General features: G+C 36.4%; 1 protein-coding gene and 1 pseudogene across 2 annotated transcripts in view; one reads left to right on the forward strand and one right to left on the reverse strand.

The window, feature by feature from the left end:
• The window catches only part of grb2a (growth factor receptor-bound protein 2a), a 35,487-nt gene extending 32,384 nt beyond the window's left edge, over window positions 1-3,103 (reverse strand). For both annotated transcript variants that reach the window (XR_006159633.1, XM_042755054.1), the window contains exon 1: window positions 2,726-3,103. The gene's annotated coding sequence lies outside the window, so the exon portion shown is untranslated. The remainder of the gene's footprint in view (window positions 1-2,725) is intronic.
• A 1,501-nt stretch (window positions 3,104-4,604) lies between these two features.
• On the forward strand, window positions 4,605-5,733 carry LOC109071714 (annotated as a pseudogene).
• The last annotated feature ends 267 nt before the right edge of the window (window positions 5,734-6,000 follow it).

Here is a 6,000-nt window from a genome sequence, read left to right on the forward strand (position 1 = left end):
AAATCCATAAAAGATTGTATTACTGTACTGTGTAAAAAATAATCACAATGCTGAAAAAGCATTTTCAGTAACAATGTTTGGATTTGAAATTAAAATAATGGATAAATGTTGTGTTTGTAGTAAACAGCCACAGATCAGTTGCAGACTCCTGTGTGAAAGCACAGTCAGCTCTGCTTCTGCACTGCTTACGTACCACACATGGACTGCATACACACTGTAAACGGAATATGTGTGAACCTGGGGTAAAAGGCTGCCTCACATACAGCTCACGAAATCAGGCGTGTACTGTGTGCAAGCTATTGTGTAACAATTGCATGACTGTCAAAACAAAAATAAAGTGCATGATCAAACATTTAGGTGAGATAAATATTTTTGAAAAATGTCTAAAAAAATGCCCCCCCTCCACCCCTCAAATTAAAAAAAAACCTCTCCTAAGAGGGGAATTCATTTTACAAAATGAAATTCAGGCCCTGAATAAATGTTAATAATTATTAAAATTATACATTATTAATAATATAGCTAATAATAATTATACATGATTAAAAATAAGGCTTTAAAAAGATCAGTATCAGTAATCATATTGGCAGATACTGCTTTCTGTGATCTTTTGTAATTACTACTAGTAACAATTCTTATCTTACTAGTCAGATCTGCTTTTTTACTCATCTTATGTTATGACTAGTCCAAATGGCTACATTAGAGTTCAATTAAAAATGTATTAGTAAAATAAAAAAGTCTTACTAGTAAAATTTTGAATAAGTACTGGTATCTAATAATTGTGTTCTAGTATGTATTGAATAAGTACTTGTATCTTTTTAATAGGTACTAGTATCTAATGAATGAGTACTAGTTTCTAATAAATAAGCACTAGTATTTAATGAATAAGTATTAGTATCTAATGAATAAATACTAGCATCTAAAGAATAAGTACTAGTGTCTATTTAATAAGAACTAGTATCCAATGAATGAGTACTAGTATCTAAAAAATACGTACTAGTAACTAGTGGTTACATACTATCCAAAATCGAATAGTGGATATCTCAATAATGGATACCCATAGAAGTCAATGCCAAAAACATTTAATTTGTTACTAATAACAATATAATAATTACTAGTCATGATTGAAATAAGTACTAGTATCTAATAAATAAATACTAATATCTAATGAATAAGTACTACTATCTAATGAATAAATACTAGTATCTAATAAATAAGAATTATCTAATAAATAAGTACTAGTATTTAATCAATACATACTAGTATCTACTGATTAAGTATGTAAGGAATAATTGACGATGAGCCATTGAATTAATTAGAAAAAATAATGCACACCTGAGGTGGTGATGCATGTGGTGGTGTTACACCTCGGGTGTGCATTATTTTTCTAACAATTCAACGGCCCGGGGTCATTTATTCCGCTTATACAACGGTTACCACACCTCAAGACATCTATCAGATGATATATTTAAAGGGATTCGTCCGGTTTTTGTACTTAAATCACTATTGTGAGTAGGATTAGTTCTTCCGCATCTCATCCAACACCTCTTTTGCTAGTTCCAAAATTTTAAAGCTGGTAATGGAGGCTTGAGCTGTTGGTAGCATTCTAATGCAGTTATTAATGAAGTTATTAGATAGAGAGCAAGAGAGACAGAGACACAGACAAAGAGAAAAGAAAGAGAGAGAGATAGCTTGTATGAATTAGGCTACCTCTGTGTGTCCCTCAACAGTGTCCTGCAGCAGCATCTCTAAACAGCGCTATAAACACATCGCCATGTGTTTCCCAGAAAATAATTGCACACCTCAGAATGTTCGTCAGCCAGTCAGATTCAAGCATTCAATGGCCCCATAGTTTAATGGTACCTAATGAATAAGTATTAGTATCTAATGAATAAGCACTAGTAGGGCTACCTAATAAATAAGCACTAGTATCTAATGAAAACATACTAGTACCTAATGATTAAGTACTATCTAATAGGCCTAAGTACTACAAACAACACTAGTCCCTAAAGAATAAGCACTAGAAGTTCATGGATAAGTACTTAATGGAAAAAAGATACTAGTATCTAAAAAATAAGTACTAGTAACATTAATTAGATACTAATGTGGTTTATAGATTAAATGTTAAAACAGCTTGCCATAGAACGATTCACCTAAAAGATTTGTTCGCTCCACAAGATTCGACTATTCAGCTAGTGATGCGACATTATAGCACTTTATCTTTATAATCATGCAGTCAGTACACTGTAAACATGCAACGAAGACTGACCTCCGGACGGCTCGCCCTGAACTAAATTTGCAGTGGGCCCTGGGCGTCAGTTACGTCATTTGTAGACAGCTTTCGTTGATTGTGATAGGATCATATAGTTTGTCACTTCGCGTCGTTCGTCTACAGTTGTTGTAGTAAAATCGGTTCCGTATGTAAATACTTGGGCTTAGAGGAACGGATTCGTTTAATGATCATATGCTGTGATGGTGAAGATGCGATCCTTTGTTTTGATACCAAACTTTTCAGCATTGTGAAACATATACAAACACCATTAGAATTCCCTTCGTATTTTTATTTTCCCTACATCTAATCTTTATTTCTTTATATCTTAATCTTTAAGATGTAAAGACATTCTTATATATTAATCAGTAATCTTTACATCTAATTTTTTTTCACCAATCTGACTGAAACATTATTACAATGCAACTATCTGCTGATTAGATAAGGGAAAACACTTACCTAGCGCACAGAGGTGCAGTCTCCCTCTCCGATCCCTCTTACGCAGTGAAATAAAGAACTACATAGAAATACTATGATTTTAAAACAGTAAAATCATGTTCATAGGGCTTACGGTAGCAGTTATTTTTTCCGACTCCGGGAAAAACAAGCAAACGGGCTGTTAATTTCCGCTTCCTTCTTGTTATAGTCCGCAAAGATGGAAAGGTCTACTTCCCACCCTGTATTAATAGTGAAACTACACAAATCAACGGTGCACCGTAGATCAGAGATTTGATTTAAACGCGCGTATCCTCTTATCTAAACCTTTTAATCTCGCGTTAAAGATTGCAGTACAGATTGGTACTGCAACAAAACAAGAGAATGGTTGTTCCAGTTCTCTATGAGTAAATGCAGCATGACACACAGATGAACGGAGCGACCTCTAGTGGACAAATAGTGACATTGCCGGACCTCATAATTCAGATAAATTTCTGGCTGCATAAGCCAATTTACAGTAAATTTGAGTAAAAATAAATAAATACACAGCAACACTTGTTGGGTTGGTGCAATGATTAGGAAACACAACAGACCCACCACAAGCCTCGCCATCAATATTTGAACAACTACAACCTTTTAAAAAAGAAGAAGAAATAGCGATGCCCTGATGGATCGAGATGCAGTTGCCCATTTTCATAACTGGAGGTGTCAGCTGGTGTCCAAGGACAGTGAGTGTTGACTAACTAACCCATCTCTGCAGAGACACTGAGACTGTGGATTGCTGCTGCTCTTCAACTCGTTGCGTCTTCAAACAAGTTTTCTCCGCGTAAGAAATCTGATATTTGTTAAATCCCATGTTTGCTTCGTTTTTTTTATTAGTTTTTTCTATTCATCGCATGCACGATAATGTATTTAATGAGTACGGGTGAAGTTGTGTATCCGAGTTATAATACTATAAGTATCAAATGTGAGGCGGTGACAAAGGTGTGACTTTCCCTGTGCGAGACCTTAGCTATCTGCAGAGGTATATGTTAAATACGGCATTTCCTTCACAATTTTTCACATATTTTCTGAAGCTTCCTGAAAACTCATCTCATACCCTGCTTCTCTTTAACTCGTCGGCACATATACCAGGTAGGCATATTTCAGGGGGAAAACCGTTTTAATGGATAAGTGAATAGATGGAATCCAGTTTATGTAGCAAAATCATCTGATATTAAGTAAGCCCCCCTACTTAATAAAAACGAACCGTTTTTACGGAAAAAGTAACGTGTTCTTATTATTATTATTATTATTATTATTATTATTATTATTATTATATAACAAATTATGTTATATGGTATTGATGGCAGTCTTTCTTTCTTGCTTGCTTTCTTTTCTTATGTGCATTAATAATATAAAGTAGTATTTTAGGCACTGTACATTCTATAAAATAATAAAGGTACTTAAAAGGTCTTCACAGTGATGCCCATAAAAAGAATATTTTGGTTCCACAAAGAACCATTCAGTCAAAGGAACTTTAAAGAACCATCTCTTTCTTACCTTTTTATAATCTGAAGAAACTACTTTTGCCAGAGAAGAACCTATTGTGAAACAGAAAGGTTCTTTAGATTTTAAAGGTTCTTTATTATGGAAGCCATTTAGACAAAAAGGTTATTTCTATGGCATCGTGAAGCCCCTTCAATTTTAAAGAGTGTAAAAGCTACCCATTTCTTTTACCATAACAAGATAGAATTAACAAAAAGCTGTTAATAAACATGCTGTACAGCATATTGTAAACTTTTTTGCTCTTTAAAGTTTGTTCGTTATATATATATATATATTATGTATTATAAACACACACACAATATCACATATGGATCTCATTTCCTTATGTGTGATTTCATTGTGTTGTTTAGTGACCATGGGGGACCAGAATGGAAATGCCCCATCTTGCCCAGTATTTTTGGGACATATGTTTTTTGGGCATCATTGGAAATTCTATAATGTCATCTACACCATCATTAAAAGACCAAATGCCAGGCTAAACACAACAGTACCAGACATTTTCATATTTAGTCTCTCAGAGTTGTGGATTTGCTTTTCCTCCCCTCGGCATGCCCTTTCCCTTATTCATCAGCTCTTTGGGTAACGGATACTTGGGATGTTTCGGAGCTGCTATGTGCAAAGTCATCTCTGCCCTACGATTCGAACTCAGCCAGACAGTGTAGCACCTACATCCTCACAGTTATGACCTTTGGAAGGACCGGTACGCTGGCTACTGTCCACACCGTTCCGCTTTAACCACGTCCGGACAACCTGTGTTGCCAGTGGTGTGGTTGGGATTGTGTGGTGTACTTTCTCTCATCTCCATTACTCCTGTCCTTTAATGTAACACTGGTTTGATGCCTCTCCACAACGCCAGGTGGGATGTGCTCCTCCTGCTTCCGAATCCCATCCATCAACGTCTGCTGGTTCACTATCTATCAGTTTGTGACTGGCGTTTCGCCCTTTCCGCTCATGATTATCTGTGTGGTGTTCTTTTAAAAATCTTGAAGGCACTTCATGTCTACCTCAGTGGCACCTCTCTTCCCCCGAGGAACCAACAAGTGCGCAATAAAAAAGTGTAACTCGGATGGCTGTGGCCATCTGTTCGGGCTGTTTTTTCATCTGTTTGGGCTCCGTACTACATCCTTTCAGCTTGTCCCATCTGGGAATACAGAAACCCAGTGCCTCGGTTTTTAATTATGTCTATCATTTCTATTAGCATGGGTTACGCTAACAGCTGCATTAACCCTTTTCTTTATATAATTCTGAGTAAGACCTTTAAACGGCAGTTATAAGTGGCTATCCAGCCTGCGCACAACCACTTCCGGGTCAACCCCCGAGCAGCACGGAGGCCACTGTGTCCCCTCCGTTGACCGCAGACTGCCAAAGACATATTCCTGCAAACACCTCAGAGTATACACTAATGTTTTTTTTCTTTCCTTTCTTTTCTTCTTTTTTTCATTAACACAACCTAATTTTAAGAATACTGTGGTTATTACAGATGATTGAAGGCTGAAGATTTAAGTGTATTTGATTGAGGAATTCTTGGTCCAGTTGCAATATATTTAGGCTTATAGACACGCAAGGAGGAAACCAAGACAATAGAAAATGACTGACAGTCAGATGGGAACAATGAGGGTGACAGTGAAGAATCTTTGAGCTGATGTGCTCTTATATGCTGACAGATGACAGTCGCACCATCACTGGCAGAACCACAAACCCATGCAGCTGCCATGTCATTTAAACAACATTCTGCTTCATTACTGTATATA

The sequence above is a fragment of the Cyprinus carpio genome, unplaced genomic scaffold (assembly GCF_018340385.1).
Source record: "Cyprinus carpio isolate SPL01 unplaced genomic scaffold, ASM1834038v1 S000006629, whole genome shotgun sequence".
Classification (NCBI taxonomy): Eukaryota; Metazoa; Chordata; class Actinopteri; order Cypriniformes; family Cyprinidae; genus Cyprinus; species Cyprinus carpio.